The 19,348-nt window shown below is 42.4% G+C and overlaps 1 long non-coding RNA gene across 1 annotated transcript in view; it reads right to left on the bottom strand.

Annotated features, from left to right (window-relative positions):
* Positions 1 to 2,842: 2,842 nt before the first annotated feature.
* LOC135412464 (uncharacterized) overlaps positions 2,843 to 19,348 on the bottom strand; it is a 39,611-nt gene continuing 23,105 nt past the window's right edge. Inside the window, exons 7-11 of the long non-coding RNA XR_010429660.1 lie at positions 16,804 to 16,891; positions 13,165 to 13,229; positions 10,716 to 10,944; positions 3,979 to 4,133; positions 2,843 to 3,453 (exon numbers count right to left, since the gene is read on the bottom strand). This is a non-coding gene — a long non-coding RNA (uncharacterized LOC135412464). The remainder of the gene's footprint in view (positions 3,454 to 3,978; positions 4,134 to 10,715; positions 10,945 to 13,164; positions 13,230 to 16,803; positions 16,892 to 19,348) is intronic.

The raw sequence follows: 19,348 nt of genomic DNA, 5'->3' as shown, positions 1-19,348 counted from the left end.
GTTCTGTTGTTCTCAGCTTTGGGGGGGGGGGGGGAATATTCACACCCCATTGACTTCCAGTGTGAGTAGGAGACTTTAAAGCCCTGTCGGCAGCAGAGGCATTTTCTAAACCCTTCCTGCCTTTGTTAGCACCAGCTCAGAGTCATGTAATCCTGCAAGCTGGAGGTGATCAGCCACCAGCAACGGATTTAATGCCATGGCAATTACACCTCATAGATTAGATTGAGGCCTGATGACATGGTGTTAAGAATGCCTGTGGCAACCAGCAACCTGTCTGTCTTTAGGCTGCTTGCAAGCAAGGAGAGATTTCGCCTGTCCCACGATATTATGTGCTCTTACATTGTACAGGATGATTAGCCACAGAACCTTTAAGAAAAGGAAAGGATTTTTGAGGACTCCTGCTGCGAGGAAATGATATCTGAGGGAAAAGGAAATTATATCCAATGCTTCTGAAAATCTCATAGGAGCAGGCTGAAGAAATATTTTTCTCTAGGCATGATAATTTGAGAAAGAAATAACTGGAAGCAATGTAGAAATAGAAATAAATTCTAGATTTAATGTGTCAGGATGGACAGGATCTTTAGGACTTTTCCTTGTGTAAAATTTTGTGTGGTCTCCATGTGAACATGCACAGACAATAGGGATTGCTCCACTCAAGTAACAGGCCTGGGGGCATTGCACAGCAGCCTGGGTGAGGGGAAGGTGTCCCTGGCCAGGGCAGGGAGGTTGTAGCTAGGTGGTTTTTAAGGTCCCTTCTAACCCAAACCATTCTATGATGCCATGAAACAGAAGAGTTGCAACAGAGAGGAAGGATAACTTCCTTTGGAAGGTTAATATTTCTCTATAGTTGGAGACATTTGATGGAAGAATGGCTTTGCTCTTACACTGGCCTTGGTTGAAGGTGTTTCACTGTGCAGAGCATGGTGTATGTAAGAAATCAGGTTCTGCCCATGAACCGTGTGTTCAGTGCACGCTGTACATAAGTTTGGTGCATACAGAGTTCTTTGGCAGATCGCATAGGACCTACAGGGGAACAAAGCCTGTCTTAGAAAGCACAAACAGCCTCAAGTACTTCTGTAATAAGAACAGATACACTCCTGCTCACCGTGTTTGGAAATATCCATAATGGATGTTTCCAGCAGATGGCAACAGCAGACCAGTTTGTGGCGCGAGGGCAGCATTTGAAGGCTGCAAAAAAACCTCTCTGAGCTTTACCCAAAGCGTCTTCCAGATCTGCTTCTTCCACTCCCAGTACTGTGCCTACTTGGTACCCCAGGGCACTGTTAATATGAAGTGCAGAAGAAATCAGTGCCTGCAGAAAACTTCAGTACAAACTCTGGAGCTTTTGGTGTGTTTACAGGGCTTAAAACATACCTGCTGCATTGTAAACAACCAAAAAATCTATCTCTTCTCCCTGAGCAGGCATAATTTATCTCCTACATATCTTTTTACAAAATAATAGTGCAAGGGGTGATTAGAGTGGGAGCACAGACAGACATAAAGAATTAAAAATACAAAGTGTCCAGTGGTGTTTTATCAAAAGGTGTCTCTTCCCTGCCATGTGCAGAAGCCAGATTCATGGACTAAACTTTTCTTCACGTTCTTGTCATTGCTTCTGAGCCATCTTAAACAGCTGCTCTTGGGAAGTGCTTGTTACTGCCTTGGAAAAGTGATTACCCTGCTTGAAATTATAGACTCAGCTCTTGGCCTCTGGAGGAAAGAGTTTTGCTGTGGATCCCAGGTGCTGCAGATGCTGATATCCATGGAAGGATCAGGGAGACTCCACAGCCAAGCTCCACCTCGCTCTGCCCAGGCCCTGGGGAAGATGTGGGAGTTGTATTTAATAATCATCACCCCTGTACCATTGTTTTTCCATCAAAATTATGAGAGCACTATTGTTTTTAATAAATAGCAATGTTGTTTTGTCATTTGCAAAGTATAACATGAATGAACCTTGAAGACGTAACACAAGATAAATTTACAGCTGAAGAATCCAGTCTTTTCCTCCAAAACTTAATCAATGTGTAGCTTTTCCCTTAAGCTGAAGTACAGGCCAGATCCACAGAATCATTTAGGTTGCAAAAGACCTTCAGGCAGTGAAAATGAGCATTCAGGTGTAATATGAAGCTTGGGGAGCACTGAAGAGGCTGTGAACGTCAACTGATACTCTTTGGAAATGAAAAAAAGTGGAAAGAATTAATTCCAAATGAGTCCCCTGCAGAAACAATACAAGGTACAGATGAGGGGGGAGAAATGCCTGAGAACCAAAGCTGGGCTTCAGTGGGATCTAAAGTAGGAATTTTTTAGTGTGCCTGTACCCAATTTAGTTTTCACTGAGATCAGTGAGCAGTGACCACCCCGGTGCAGGAGGTGTCCTGCCAGCTGTGGCTCAGGAGGAGACCTGGCTGCAAGAAATTTCAAGCCCCTCCAGGTTATTATCCTCAACCCTACCTCAGTGTTCTCAAAAAGGAGGCTATTGGTTGTCATTATTACCATTTTTGATAAATGGAGGAGCTGGTGCAATGTTCAGCCCTCTTCCCTCAACTGATGCTCCCAGTTGTGGTGCAGGTGAATGCCATCATTCTGCCGTTGTTTCACTTCCCTGGGTATTTTCTGTGCAGGGAACTGCAATGCTATTGTAACTCTTTTCTGCTCTACCATAATTCTTCAAGAAAAATGAGTATGTTGAAGAGAAAACTGCCTTCTAACTGCCTTAAGATCTTTTATCACTCATGGTAACTCCTGGCACGCTCACTTGCTGAGTGTGTTATCTTTAAGCTGTTTACAAAATATGTGAATAAATCCAAGTCCAATATGGAAGGTTCCCCTTTGCTCACATTTCGACACAGGGGTGGATTATCACTTTGGAAAGAACTTTACCATTAGCAGATGCAAAAGAAAAAAATCCAACCTACAAAAGCCTGCCACACCATAGCACACAAAGCTACTGCTTTTAATGAGTTAGACTGAGGGCTTTTCTGTTCCTTTGCTCCTCTAATGAGGAGGACTGTGAGGTGTCTTTGAACTAGCTACAGACTTGAAAGATTCAGTAAACAAGGATTCTTTATACCACTTCTGGTAAAAGCTTGTCCTGACAGATGCCTTCTTCCTCCTGAGGTTTAGACCACAGTTTGATCTTTTTTTGTTGTTGTTGCTGTTTTTCTTTAACCCCTGAAGCATTTCACAACAGGATGGGCAAAGGCCCAGCAGTAATTAGACTGATTGAGCACTGGAAGTGAGACAGAAGAGATGGCTGGAAATCACGGTTGTTCTCCAGCAATGCTGGGTCCTCAGGTCTCAGTCATTACAATCCAAGCTTTTGAGAGTACCTGGATCCTGGATCCTTGGGTCCTGCTGGAGCTTGGGGGCTGCCTGCTGAGATATCCTCATACAGCTTGTGTATTCACTGGGACAAATCCTCCTCTCCCTGCTGCTGCTGCTGCTGTGTTGTGCCTACAGAGCAGAGAGGGAAGGAGGGGTGTACAGAGGTGTACAGAGATGGCAGTGTACAAACTTCCAGGTGTCACTCACCTGCACTGCAGGGGAAACCTTATTTTTCAAAAGTTTCCATCATGCCATACAAAACACTGAATCCTTCCAAATCTGGAAGTGATAGCCTGGCATGATGCCCCAGGTCATGTCTTACATAAAGAGTTATTTGTCTCTTTATCCCACTTTTACAATTACTCACCAAAGCTACCTTAAATCATAACATCCCAGCCTCCCTATGACCATGCTTTCTATTGCTTAGCTCAGGTACCCCTTCCTATTCCTCAGGATTCAGAAACTATTGAAATCTTCATGTTTTCCTGATGGTTCCCTCCTTGCAGCCCCTCCTCACACCGACTGGATTACCTGGCAGGTTTTCTAATGTGCAAGACATGGCAGGGGGGGCTGAGGTTGTAGCTTTGAAGGTGCAAGAATAATTAGCCCTGAAGACCACCTCATTATGTTGAGCACACACTCTGGAGAGTTTACCTGACTTTCAAGCTGCACAGGTCCATTTCCATGTGCCAGGGTTGGCCCAGTCTCCATCCATGCTGTGGGAAGGTTTTCATCTGGTCCAGGGTTGATTCCACTTTCCTGGCTTGCACATACTCATCAGCACGGGCAACCTTTGATGCCACAGCAGCCTGCAAGAGGTGTGAGTGAGCCCTTTTGGCAGTGTCAGCATCACCACTGAAGCCTGTGCTTGCATCACAAATTTTGCCACAGCAGTCCTACCCAAATTTTCTGCTAGCAGCTGTACAGTCCAGCTTCTCTGCTGTTTCTCAAGAAGGAAGGCTCTAGGTGTGTGCCCATCCCACAGTCCTGACGGAGGGACCCTGGGAGAAGCCCTCAGGGCTGGCCTGAGGAGAACAAAGGGTCTGATCTTGAATTTAAGGGTTGTTCTACCCAGGAGACCAGTAAGGGCCAGGATTCATGCTGATTGTGCACCTCTGAATCCCTTTACTTACCTTGTTCTCTGAGGTTTATCATAAAAAAAACAGGTTACAGTTGTCTTTACTCTGCTTAAAGCCTGATGGAATAGGTTCAGAGCTCAGTTATCATGAGCTTTTCCCTGCTGAAAACTAGCAATTTGCCAGAAAACTTCACAGGACAAAACTTTTATCCCCAAAGTAATTTATAATCATTCTGAACTTCAGAGATGTTCAATTACAAAAGTCAAAGGAAAACTAGAACGTGCAGACTGAGGCACAACTGCAAGGGACAGAAAAGCTGGACACTGATACTGAAACATCTATAAATTTCAACTGCTTCTCAGCAATGTTATATTTCTGATGGGAGAAGGGAATAAAGAAGCATACAGCCACTTAGGCCTAATGAAAGCTATAGAGAGTAATTAAACTTGCATTTATCAACAAAGATAGCAGCACAGAAATATCAATATCTTTTTCTCCTCAACATCTATCTGACAGTAAAGGCCTTTTGGCTGTAATATTGACATTTTTATGACTATTAACTCATTGAAGACTTGCCTACACACAAATAAAGGCTGCTTTAAGGGACCAAATCTTCTTTACCAAAGCCAGTGTACTGGGGCATACTGGTCAGCTTATTTTCATCCAGAAAAATCAAATAAGCTTTCCCAGTACAAGGATCCTCTCTAGCAGCAGGACTGCTGCACTGTAATGCTGGCACTGGTGTAATCAGAGAGGTCAGGAATCAGGTAACACCACCAACACTGCTTTATCTTTACCAATTGAAAAAAAAAATTAAGTAAATGCCTTTAAAAAGTTAAAGCTGCTGAGGTTAATGCATTGGGGGTTTTGAGTGTGCTTTATTGGTGTGGTGTTCTTGCACCCTGTGCCAGGGCGTGAGCACAACAAGCCAAGATGTTTGCCTGCAATTAATGAATATTCAGTTACGGGCAGCTTTAAGCACCAGACTGAGTTGGGACACAGTACACGGTAGTATAATTTGTTGGAATAAACTGGTCTAGTGGAGAACAATGTTTTGAAAGATTTTGAATGTTTGGGGAAAGAGCTGGCAGAGCCTGCGACGCAATTCCCATCATGAGGTAACCTATCATCAAACACTGGCTTCGAAAACAAAATCTGGCAGATTTGAAGTTTACCACATTATGTCTCCCAATCTGCTTTCGTAGCCTTTCTCTTCCTCAAATGCTGAGGCTGTGTGGAGTTTTCCATGTTACTCTGGGAAAACAGAACGTTTTGCCAATGCGCTCCTTACTTTTGGTTATTTTTAAATCTCTGCAAAAAGCTCCCACTTTCTTCTGTAGCCAGTGCCTATTGTTTATGGAAGCAGTTTCAATTTACTTTCTATAAGAAAAAAAAAAATAAATTAATCTACTGCCTCGAAAGCGCTGCAAGTATCCGCATTGTTCCGCTGCATTGTTTTCCTTACAAAAAAGGAATTCCTTGGAACCACAGAGGCATTGAGTCTACTCAGCTCACTCTTTTTCAACTCCCCCCTGCTCTCAAATAGTGGCTTTCAAGCAGTGACCTTTCTTTTTCGTGGAGGCCAGGTTGTTATTGTGGGTTGGATTTCCCTGCTGATTGTTCTGCGTTTCCTCCCGCGCTTCTCTGCGGCTGCCGCTGCTCCCGGCAGGGTGACCAGAGTGACCACCCTGTGCTTGGCACACACACAGCCCTGGGTGGCTGTGGGTGACCATGGCCACTGGCAGCCTCTCCCACCTTCACATGGACGGCCAAAAAACCCACCAGCTGCTCATAAGAGCCGCAAATTATTAAAATCTGGCAGAGGAGGTCATTAACCACCTTGTACACATGGTGTATAATCATTGTCTGGATGCTAAAGAATCCAAGAGCAGCTTTCTAGAACTGCTCTCAAAAAGCTTTGTCCACGGGCATCTTAGCAAGACACACATAAAAATATGAACTTTTCTAGTGAAACAGCTGATACACTTCTCTGTGGGAATAATTACTTGTCATCCCCCGCATATTCTCTTTCTTGTAACAAGCTTTTTCCTTCATATTAAAAACCTTTTGCAAGGACATGAAGAATCCATCTCTTTTCACATAGTACTTCTGCAGGACCTGAAATAGTTTGTGTCACTAAAAAAACACTGAACCCACAAGCAGAAAGCATGAGATATGTAGGAATCAGAGCGAGCTTTGAAATCAGTCAAAATCTCTAATATAATCTTTAAACAAATATCTTGGATACTCTAAGCAGAGAGGAGCAAAGTCCCCACACTCCATTCTTTTTTTGAGAAAGCAAAGTTAAGCTGTAAAATACATGTTCACTGTGCTGAAAGATCTCATCTTGATTTCTAGACGCTGCCACTGAGCCTGGCAATGAGTTCTGCCAAAAAATAAACTGGGACATCTCAAATACACTCAGCAGCAAAGCCTGTGCATCTCGATTCCTTGAGGACTGCTGCAGGCCCAGGGATCTGGAGCTCTGAGGAAACAGGCTTTATTTTAGAAGCAACATGTTCTGGTGTATTCATAAGAAAATATTCTCAGAAATTCCAGTTCACCAGGAGTTTCAAAGCTGCTTGTTTCAGTCTCACTCAGGAGGTAACCCAGGTGTGAAGAGACGAGGTTTCTTGTTTTCGTGCGAACTCGAAGTGCTGCTTTTCACACAAAGCCCATCAAGACCCTACTCTCAACTATTGTGTACAAGGCACAATTAGTGGAATCATCTAAAGATTCATTTTATTTTGAAGTCATTTATATTTCAGGGTTCAAACTGGGACAAAGTGTATTCTTTCACCCAAAATATTTGTAAAATTTTTCGCTTCTGTTTCTTTCCCAATATTAGTTTCTGTCTGCCACTGATTGCATGAAAAACCTCAATGTCCAAATTTTGAGAAATGCTTACCTATTTTTATGTCTATTTGGTTAATTTTACAAACTTCAGGTAAAGAAGGAAAAAAAAGGTGATTCTAATATAATCTTTTGTCTTGTACTTAGTTCATGGAGAGGTGTGATAGGATGCTGAGAACCTGTGCTAGTCAAACTTTGAATGCACTGCACTAACAGTATAGGTAAAGCTTTAAGTAATCAGAAAAATAATAAAATAAGTGGGAACAAAAAAGAGAAAATGACCCCCTCACACACAGTGAATCCTTCAACCTTGGCAAATATCTACTGTGTTCAGAAAACAGGCTGTGAGACAGAAGGAAGGTGACAAAAAGGAGAAAAAACAACATCTGAAATTTCAAAATGTTTTCTAAAAATCAAAACAAGATGAAAATTTAAATTTAAGGGCAATATTTTGCTGCACTAAATACTTCTTATACAAAAGTCTCTATTTTGCAAGATAAATGTCTACGACACAAATGTTGGCCATCTGTAAGTGCAGCAGTGAGCTAAGGCAGCAAGATGGAAAAGGTGTTGTGGCAAATTGCCTTGCCTCCCTCTCTGGAGCACTGCATTGCAATGAGCTGGCCCGTGGCCCAAAAGCAGCAAATGCCATATTTGTGTTGTGAGAAATGCAAGGTGCTTGGCCTGGGAAAAGTGGCTTCCCAGAAGCACAGCCAGACCCCTTCTTGTGTCCACACTTGCTGTTCCAGAACCACTTCAGTAATATACTTCTCACTGCATCCCAAGTGGAAAATTTCCTCATCTCTATTTCCGCTTAGAGACAAATCACTTTTTCCTCCTTTCAAGTAATTTGGGCTACAAATACAGCAATGAATATTCTACTTAGTAGCAAAAAGGGAAATAAATATGTATGAGTGGCTTTCATGCTATTTGTGTGGGCCTGTGTGTGTGAGCTCAGGCAAACATAAACACACAAATATATCTTGTGTCTACAGAACGTCCGTGCGAGTTCAGTGGCTCAGTTCCAGCACACCTGTAGACACCCATCCTCGCCATAGGAAAAATGTTTAAAAAACATTTTTAAAACCCTCTGAAATCTCCAAAACCATAAAAGCACCTGCCTCACTTAGGAGCCTGCACTTGTTTTATCCAGCAGTGTTTATACTCGGAATGTACATCACACTGCTCATGGGAGACACCATTATTCTAAAGTCCTCCAAAGTTTATTCTCAACTCTCTGAAAAAGTATTAACTTCCTTCTTCAATCCCTCTTTTAACACATCTCCTCACCCCTTCATTGATTCCCCTCCCTGGAGTGCTTCTATTCATCCCACTAATGAGAGGCAGATTGATTTCTATCATTTCACCTTCGGTTGCCTTATTGATGCACTGACTGTCCAGAGGGAAGAGAGTCACCTTTTGGTGGCAGTGACAGAGAAGCTCAGTCAGAGGACACTGATTGCACTGAGACAGCTGCAATCTGAGTTGCAAGAAACTTGGGGCTATTCTGATTTACACAAATTCAACATCCTTTCACCATAACGATGAGGATTTTTTGATAGCTAAAGCTAAATTATGAACTGATCAGAGCTTCCTGGCAACAGCGAGCTTGGTGTTTGTTTTAAAACGAATGGCTGTCTTTTCAGAATCTGAGATTATCTGCTCAGTGATTACATACCTATACACATGGCAAAAGATTAGCACCTTCCACACACACCTTCCATCAGTGTTATTCTTTCATGCCCAGTCACCTCTGCTGGTCCATTCCGAGATGTGAGCTGTGAGAAATGCAGCTGTTGAATTACAGGGAAAGTTAAGAAAGTGATTTGGAGGGCACATCTTTCCAGCAGTTCAAAGACTGTTCAAACAATTCTGTTTCTTCTGTCTCTCTCCTTTTTTTTCTTTTTTTTTTTTTTTTTTTTTTAATTTAGTCTTCAGTGTCTCTCTCTTTTCCCAGGAGTACATGTTAAAGGAAGTTCAACTAATCAGCAGGTTATATCCCATTTCCATGTTATTCCAGCCTTACTCGAAGAGATGATATATTTGATAGCTTTTAGCTTGGCTCTATCTCTCTGCATTTCCCCCTTTTATCCACATTGCACTTATAATTTGTGATGGGCAAATCTCAAAAGATTAGAAGCTGGGCTTGGATAAGCAACTGTATGTTTGAAGTTTACTTTTCAATTTTAAGAGATCAGGGTCACTGCAAAAAGTGTCTGAATTATCTGCTTCAAATTCATGGGATTTGAATGACCAAAGACTTTGGGAAGAGGAACAAAGTGATAACTGTATTTCCAACTAACATAGTTACAGTGCCCAAAAATTAAACAGGCCAAGGGGATTTATTATTTTCAGTAGTATCAGGAGAAATGAGAGCTGAAGGCATCAGAGGATTTTTCTACCTTGGAGTAGGACTTGAATGCTGTGTTCCATGTAAAGCTTAAAGGCTTTACCCTTTGGATGCTCTGGCCAGAGAAGGGGCAGGGGGCAGAGCTAAATACTGTGAATGCTGTACAGAAATTAAAATGTGTGTGCTCCCCAAACAGACCAGTAACTGGAAGGCACCTCTATTATTCTCTGGGCTGCAGAGTGCACTCTTAACTCACCCTTCCTACAAGACTCTGTTATTGTTACTGTGGAAACCTTAACAGTGATTTTTCACTGACATTTGGCACTACTTTAAAATCAACTTTCCATAGAGATAGATCAACTCCAGCATTGGCCTTGACTGTATTTTCTCACTGAGAAAGCAGACAGGAGATGAAAATCAAAGTTTAATCCTGTTGCCTGCTGTAGCAAAGCACAATGCAATGCCTATCTGGGAAGTAGCATCTCCCTTTTTATTTATCTATTGTATGTCTGTGTCTGAGACAAGTACGTTCTTGCTCTGTTTCCAAGCAGAATAGCACCACAGAAAATAGTTCTGAAGAACAAAACAAATACATCTACATTTCTTGTAATGCTGTTCATCAGCTAAAAAAATTATGGCTACAGAAAACAGAAAAGTCTGAGTGAAACTGGGGGGGTGGTGATGAAATTTTGCTTTGTCAAAAAAATTCTCATCAGGGGCTCATGAGGGTTCCTGTGGGTTATAAACAGAAGACAAGCAGTTTACAAGGTTTTGAGCTTTATTTTTGCAGACCTGCAGAAGTCCAAGACACAAACATTTTGGGGCAGGAGTTGGGGAAACATTACTGACATTTGCCACAGGCATCTAAAGTGGAATCCAGACACTGCAGCTCTTTTGCACAAAGAAAATAATTTCTCTAGTGCAGGCACAATGGACGCTGAGCTCTTTGGAAGATCTGGCCTAAAAAAAGTGGGACAATTAAAAAAAAAAAATTGGTTTCCTCGAATGGGTGGTATGAGGCTTGGGGAATGAATGTTTGTGGAGCACTCAGACCCTGGTATGAAAAGGTGCTGTAAAAGTTCAAAGTATTATTGTTATGGAATACTTACTCAGCAAGGCAGGGGAATATCAAAGGCTTTCTTCTCCCAGCTGGCTCGGGCTTATCTCAAGGAACTGTTGGTGGGTGGTGATTGCTCTCAGGGACTGGTGATGACAGAGGAGTGAAGGCACTAACTTTGCTTGCAGAGCTGCTCTGGGCACCCTCCTGGACCCGCCAAGGCTCCAGTTCCTCCTTGGTGCTTTTTGGTGCGCACACACCCCCTGTTCCCAGAGAAAAGCCTGGAATGAAAACAGAGAGCTCTGACACCTGGCTAATGGAGGCACTCAGGCAAGGGCTTTCACTTGAAACTGGTACATTGGGAAATAATTGATACAAATTGCTTCAGACATTCAAGGCTGCTGGTTCTCCTTCCCACAGGCTATTTTTAGGCCCAATTAGGCAGATAAAATGACACCGGAATTAATTTGGGTACACTCGAATGTTTGGGCTTGCTTTTTCTTTTTTTTTTAATGCTTCTCTCTAGATATGTGGCAAATGTCTGAATTATAAAAGGCAGATAAAGGGGTTTTTACTTCCCTCCCTTCTCTGCTAAACAATGTTCAAGCACTGAAAGACTTGCTCGCTGCAAAACTACTTAGGGCTGATTGCTGGGGAATTTCCTCTCACCACCTTAAACCCAAAGCAAATAACAGAATATGAAATAACACATATTCTTGGCATCAGGCTGCACGAGAGCTCCCCTTGGTCTGCTGCAAAGCAAAGGCTACCAACCCACCCTTCAGAAGAAGATAAAATACAATTAACAAATTCATTATATAAATATTTTGGGTGGGGAGATATGAATTGGCTTGTCTCTATTATTGTTATCATTATTATTAGCTGCTGTTTGCTAAGACTGAGTTTTTCAAAGCCCTCTTTCACATTAAGAAGACCAAATCCCCATGCTAAATCCCACCCCTTAATTTGATGTTGATAGCTTTTGCAAGCTACTGGGGAACACAAACAGGGAGAGAGGTACAACTGGTGAGATAGTATTATTCAGTGTTATTACAGGAATTTATGGACAAGCCATTCCCAAGCCATTTGAACGTAATTCATACATTTGGGCTAAAGGGAGATCCGTAAGTGTTCTCCAGCCAAGCCCCAGCCTGTGTAATGTTTTCTAAGATAAGCAGCTACTGCCATGGAAAAGGCAAAACCTGCCTGCTGGCCTCTGTGGTCATTGTGCTGAGATCAAACTCCTCCAAAACCTTAAAGCTTCCCGATCCTCTGGAACACACAAGTCATGAACTGCCCCTTCTGCAGCCAGGCTTGAGGGCTCAGAGGCTGGCTGGCATTTCGCTCGGGTGGGTGAAACGCTGGCTGTGCCCAAGCCAAGAGGAGTTTTGCCCCTGAATTCAGTGGGGCAGCACTCTGCCTTTGTAGTAGGAGCCGATGAAAAGCTCTGCCTCATAATCACATTCCTGTGGCTCAACATGTGAGCGCACGTTGGCCGTGCGGTGGTGACGGCTCACGTGCACAGCTCTCAGCCTGCAGGACATGCCAGCCCTGCCACTGGCTTTGCCCCACAGGGGAGGAGAGGTGAAGAAGTCGGGTTTTTGCACTTGCCACGCGCGGGGCTCGTAGGATCAGCTGCCACAGCGGGTCTGATGAGCAGGGGCTTGAGCCCTCAGTAACCCCAGCGTGATACCTGATGGGTTTGAAACAGCATGTGATCCTGAGAAACAGCCATCCTACCCCCAGGGAAATGGGTGCTTCATCTTCTGATGTAAATACAGCACTAGTTTATAGCATTCCAAGTGGAAGTGAGAGCCAGGCCTCCCTCATTCTGATATCTTATGTCACAGTCCCAACATTTCACTGTGACACCTCATACTAAGTACAAGAATTTGAGTCTGACTGCAGTTTACCTTCACATAAACCAGACTTTAGGAAGTATCTGACACTTAGGAAAAAAACCTCCAATAATCAGCAGGAATGAAGGTTTTTCTCCTGCATTATTAGTACCTTTTGTGGTATCACACATACTACTTCTCCCTTAATTTTTTTCTGAAGGCTGCATATACATGACATTTGAGTTTTTTCTCCATTGCCTCTCCTAAACATGCCTCAGCACCAGTGTGGATGGTGACAGAGGAGTAATTAGTACTTCCTAATAATGAATTACAAATCTGGGGCAGAAAATATCACCAGCTGCTAAAGACTGAATTGCTCCAAGATGCATTTATTTTAGACAATCCATGCTGTAACCTTATCTCAAAATACTGGGTTGTGAGAGCTACTTACAAGAACAGAAGTCCTGATCCTTTGAAAAAGTCCTTTTAAGGGCAGTTTTTAAACCTAAAGACTTCATAAGGTACTTGCCTTATTTGCTTCTCTAAAAGGGTTCATAGTTGCTGTGAATTCCTGCCTCTGTGCCTACTTCCTTGCCTGACATCTAAGCACCGTATTTTCCTTTATATCTCCACTATTGAACCCTACTTTGCAGTGAATCTCACCGTGCCATCTCTTTTTTCAATCCCAGTTGGTGGTGCAGAGATCCAGTAACACAAAGATCATTTGTCTGGAAAAAGAACAAAACACAATTTTTGATAACAGTACGTTTTCAATTCTTGCAGGAAACATTAGCAACATGTCTTCAGCAAGGACTCTCCCATGACGAGCCGTGAGTGAAATACTGAGCTTCCAAAGCAGCAAAATAACAATTTCACAGTCTTCTCTGTGACAGAGATAATGGATTAGTCAAAAACCCTGTCTTCTAGCAGCTTCATAGCAGGACATCCCTGCAAGGTCATCTCGTGAACACTAAAAGCTGAATTTCACAGAGGAAAGTCACTTCTTCATAGTCTTTTGAGAAGCCTTTGTAAAAAGGGACAATGGAGGGGAGAAGAAAAAGGAAAAACTGCTGAGAATATCTGAAATGTTCAAAAAGAAAGTTGAGGTTTATCTGCAACAGTGTTGTGTTGACATTAGGTAATTTTCTTGACTTTTCTAGCAGAAATGACTCCAAAGGAGTAAACACTTTGCTTCAGTCTCATCTTGTAATGCCCATGAACATACCAGAGATGAAAGGTACCTGGCTGAGTTTGGGTAAAAATAGATGGGATTTTGAAAAGCGGGAAGAAATGCCTGGGAAAAGTCACCTACATATGGTCTTAATCATGCCAATGGATAACCCCCACATTACCCTTTAAAAGGTCATCTGATAAACATCAACATTGGGCTTTTCTCACAAACCCAACACCTAAAATTGCTTCAGGCTACTGTAATACAGCATGAGAAGTTAAATTAGAAGCATATATTTGGTAATAGCACCTCTGAGAGGGAGTCTTCAAAAGCCTGTGCCCCCATTAAAGGATTAGAAGTCCAGCACACATATCAGCAACTATTCTCCATCCAAAGAGAAACAGAACAGGAGACAGAAATCAGCATTTTGTTCTGATTAGCTGCTCTGATTGATGTAAATGTCTTAATTACCTTTTTTTTTGTGTGTGTTAAACACTGCTGCAAGCCTGCCATTGGGGGAAGTATTATAAAGAATGCCACTGTGAAGTAGCACTTTCAGGCTTTCCCCCATCTCTCGTGGGTCTGGTGGTGATCTTTCCAGAATAAAGCAATCTCCAAGGAGCCAGGGTTCAATTGTTTTCAGGAGAACCCAAAATAAGACAGACAGACTTGGAGATAAAACAATTCAAGAATAAGAATGGGGTCATTAAATATTTCTGGAAATGGGGCTAATTTTGTATGAAACAATGCAAGAGATACTAAAAAAGAAGCAGGGATAATTCAAAAGCACTTCCTTTTTATTTGGGCATCTTCCCTTCTGGAAGCAAATCCATCCAACTTTCCCAAGTGCCAATATTTTGAAGTAATTTGCCCCAGAGGCAAACAAGAAATAGGTCTGATTGTCCAAGAAATAAGGATGAAGGCAAAGGGCACATCCTAAGGATTGAAGACTGGATGAGAAACTGGAGGGCTTAAGGTGAAAGAAGTTCTCTGTATCAAGGTCGCTGAGGTTAGGGGGTTTTTAATGAGGGAGGAAAGTCCTAACCATATGTTTTTATAATTTTGGTGGGTTTTCTTCTTGCTCCTGACTCAAAAGTGGCACAAGTTCAATGCATCACTCCACTTATCTAAACAGAGGTCTGAGTTATGCCCTAGCACTTGTAGAAAAGCTAGATGGAAGTGGAAATTTGTTCCCATTTTGACAGCCTCTTGCAGCTAGTCAGAGAATTCTCTGCACCAGGGTTTTCACAGAATTTCCTATTTATTTCACTCCTGCTTCAGCTCTTCAGTTCACACGTCAGGAAACACAATTTCCTCAGTGTTCTACTCTTGCCCAAGAACAGATGATAAAGCTCTGCTTTTACTCCTTCAGATTTCAGGATTTGTGAGGGGTAAAGGCTTAAATTCTGAACCTGTTAAAGGTGAGCAGGGCAAGAGAGAAGAAGCCTTGCTCTCTCACAGACACAGGGGCTCTGAACTCCTAAATTATCTGTCTCTAAATTATCCTCGTGGGTTTTCTCACCTGGACTCATGAGAGCAGTAGAGTAGTTCAACTAAATTTTCTTTCCCAGCTCCCACTGAAGAGGAAACACTTGTGAGCCCCTTTCTGCCAGTGTCCCCGTGTTTAACAGGTCCTGCCCCCACAGACTCCTATCTCGAGAGTGTACAAGCAGAGCAGGCTGCTGCAGCAGCAATCCAGAAGCTGGAGCTGTCAAACCCAGTCCCTATTAGATACCAAAGGGGCTAATAAAAGAATGGGTGTTTGTTGTATTTCTGGAAGGGATGGTTGCTGAAAAGCCCAGAGAGAAGGATCCCGAGACACCTCAGCTCCCGAGTTCCGATGGATGTATTTCTAGTTGATCAATCTCTGTGTCTTTGTGGCTGAAGTAACTTCCCACCTCAGGCTTCTGACAGCTGGACAAAGCAGGGTTTGAGCCATGCCTTGCTTTAAGTAAGTGTGGAGAGATGTTTTCAGTCTGACCTTGCCAAATCAGGCCCTGGCTTGGGGTGTTTGCTGAGATCCAGGAAAGATTTTCCCACTGAGCTGCAAGTGGGAAAAAACTAATTCTATCCACAGAGATGTGATGGAGCATTGAAGTGACAAGTGTTTTGGGAGATAGGAATCTACCTTATGATCTGCAGAGCCTCTAGCTTCATAAAGCAAAAGAAAATACTTGTATATGTTGATTTGGTGGTGGTGGAGATAGTTAAAAGCCAATTATAAATTATAATTTTCAGAGACAGAAGGAATATATTTAATCACACAGTGGACATGTTCATTATTACCCTTCTATATTAAAGAGAGAAGATTTAGCAGGAGCAAATATGGACATTGTTTGGGTTTTTGTTCCTAAGTTCACATATTTTGTTAAAGCCCATCAGATAATGAGATGTAAAAGCACACAGACAGATATAACAGGGAGCAGCAGAACAGCACAGAAGCAATGAACAGAATATAAATCCACAATCCCAGACAGCAAAAGCAAATGTTCCACATTCAAACACTTCCATGTTTTTTCCCCTTCTACTTGTCTTCTCCTGTTCTTAAAACAATTAAAAAAGCAATTCAAATCAATAGCAAAACTCCATTCAGGATTTTACCCAGGATTTCCATGCCATACATAGTTCTTCTCCTTCACTTGCTGCCCTGCTTCTTCCCTCTAGTCAGAGTCATTGCTGTGCTATGCAATTATAATGTCATTGGGCTTTGCAAGATCACTTTTGAGACCTAGGGCTGTTTTATTTCACATATTGCTTTGAGTATTTTTACTATCATCATCAGTGGTGTCCTGGGAAAATATTTTGCATGAGTATGTCCCATTAATGGTAAATACAGTAGCTGATACTTCATAGAGACAACAATGAAGTTGTTCACATATTGCAGAGAATTTCTGTTCTGCCTCAAAATATCAACTCTTCCATAATTTTAACAACAACAACAATAATAATCATAATCATAATCATAATAATCAAGTCCTTTCTCCATAGGAGTGAGAAAGGTGTAGATGATGGCAAAACATGCTTCAAGGCTTGCTCTTGAACCCTCTTTTCACCTGGCCATAGTTAATGTACGGAACCAGAAGTGGGCAAGCATGAGCCAGAACTATGCAGTGGGCAAGCAGGCACCTCACCTTATCCTGGAACTGCTTGGTACCAGTCTGGCTCCACATTTCTGTGTTTTTCAGTAGTGCTCAATCAGGCACAATTGCAAAGACAAGCCTGGAATGAGCAAGGGAAAAATGAATTGTCAAATATTGCATTTAGAGGATTTAGCAAAGTGTATAAATAAGTTATGGCATCGATATCCAGACAGATTGCTCAGCCAGGGGACTGGAAATGGAAAAAGAAAAGTCTATTGATCAAATAAATTAATTTTTGAATCTAAAAGTGGTTTTAATAGATTAAAAGCCCCTTTCACTGAATCCAAGTTTACTCCCCTAGGCAAAACTTCAGCTTACACATATGCTGAAACTTCTCCACCTCAGCCAGTCAAGCCTTGCTGTTTTACACAGGGGGAAGCTGTGACCTTGATTTCAACAGCCACGTCGCGTGTCCAAGGCCAGGAATCCCGGATTATCTCACAGAAGTCAGTTCCCAAACTCCTTACTGGCATATTAAACAGCGACATGTTCAAACAAAACAGTGCAAGGGAAAAGCAAAACTAACTCTTGTTGGTTGAGCACACCCTTAGATGTGTCCCTACCAGCTCCTGTGAGCAGCCTTTTCCGACGAAATCCTCCTTTGGCTCCCGGAGAATTGGATATTTCGTACTGATATAAGAAACCTGCTCCCACAGACAGCATTTATTTGCCAGATTTCCATTAAGAGAGCAAGGATCAGCAGCTGTTATTGGGACTTCTCAGTGCAGCAGATAACTGAGAATAATGTTCAGTAGCTGCAAATGTGGGATCAGAAGATGCGGGTTCCACGTCGGGGTCTGTTGTTGACGTCCTGCACATCAGGCAGGTCATTTCATGCCTCAGTATAACTCAGAAAATGATACTGAACTCCTTTGTAAAGTGCTTTGAGATTCACTGTGAGAAAAAGGTCTCTAACCCCCTCAAAATATTTCATGAATGACTAACTGTAGGGATGACAACACATGAAATGTGTCACAAAAAGCCATTTAAAAGAATTGCAAGTTAACAAAACATCGGTGAACTGGAAGCTCCACTCTCATTGTTTTCCCTCTCATCTAATAAAACATCTAAGATGGCTTTTTGAAGTCTGGACAAGTGAAAATGGGATTACTAATTGCATCTCACTCATTTCTAGCTGGAAAGATTAATCACAGGGAGCCAGATGGGGTTTTCTTTTGGCCCTTGACTGACTTATCCTAAGTGGCCAGAGACATTAGTAGGATGTATCAAGGGGAATCGCTCAGCAAAAACAGTTCTGTCTGAAGCAGAAAAGTAAAAATTAGTCCTTTGCTCCTTCTGAGCTTGATTCTTTTGCTCATTCACTACTTTCCAACCTGCAGCAGGTTGACCCTGAATCCACTGTGCTGCTTTTAATTCCTTCTGGAGCCACTTTTCCTACCTGATGACTTAAGTCTCGGGAGTGGGTCTGTCCGGTTGCTCAGACCTTAGGTGGGAGAGAAGGTGACTTGAAGGGGATTCTCCACAGCCTTGAGTTATTCCAATAAACACACAAAGCCTGACTGCTCTCCATCATGGATTTCTGTGTAATTTGGCTGTGTGGAGGGTGGCTTTCAGCGTGCTTTTACATGTGGTTTGGCCATGTTGGGTCTGCTTCACAGCTTGCTTTTACATGTGGTTTGGCTGCAGCGAGGCTGATTTACTGTGAGTTTTTACATGGGGCTGGGCTATGCTAATACTAAGGGCTGCATGTTTGGGATTTTACTACCCCTTGTACTAAGACAGTGCAGGTCATAATACTGGAGAACAATTCAGATAAAGTGAGAAGTCAAAACCAGCCTGGCACTGTTCCCTGCAGCACCATAATAAAAGTGCTCAAGCAGTATTATGGCCCAGCTTCCTCCACCACGACCAGAGTGCTGCTGCCCTGACTCCTGATCTGAAGTCGTGTGTTTTCTGTGTCAGATGCAGGGGATTAGATATAAATCCTCCCCTCCATTTCAGAGGTGGGATCCAAATGGCTTCCAGCCACGTCAGCTGCTCTACCTTTGTGTGGGTTTAATGCATAGTCAATAACATGTTACATAAAGAATGTGAATTATTAAACCTTCTCTTAAGCAGCCCAAGTCACCAAATGCAGCTATCTACAACCAATATTTCTCCAGGCAGTTTCAGCTGCACATATATTTTAAAGTGACAAAACTCACATGAGAAGCACTATTTTTCCCAGTTAGACCATAACAGTCTCACAGAAATCATTATTGCCAACCCACACAGAGCACGCTGGCAAACTTTAATGAGTAACTCTGAGCTGTAAACATGGAAGTGTTATTTTGATGCAAAGATTCAGGCATGTCCTTTGTCTAACATGAACTCCTTTTGAAATTTTGTCTACCCCTGCTAACAGTAAGAACTTTTGTCTATATAATAATAATAATAATAATTCATTTCAGAGAAACAGAATTATTCACTAATTTTTCAGTCTGACTCTTCTCTCCCCTGTACATCCCTGGTTTTCATTGCCTGGATCAAGATTCCCATTACCTGCAATTTTCTTGTTTTATGCTTCAAATGCAAG

This window comes from Pseudopipra pipra, chromosome 3 (assembly GCF_036250125.1).
Source record: "Pseudopipra pipra isolate bDixPip1 chromosome 3, bDixPip1.hap1, whole genome shotgun sequence".
In the NCBI taxonomy this organism is placed as follows: domain Eukaryota; kingdom Metazoa; phylum Chordata; class Aves; order Passeriformes; family Pipridae; genus Pseudopipra; species Pseudopipra pipra.
This window is presented reverse-complemented; position numbering and strand designations above follow the sequence as displayed.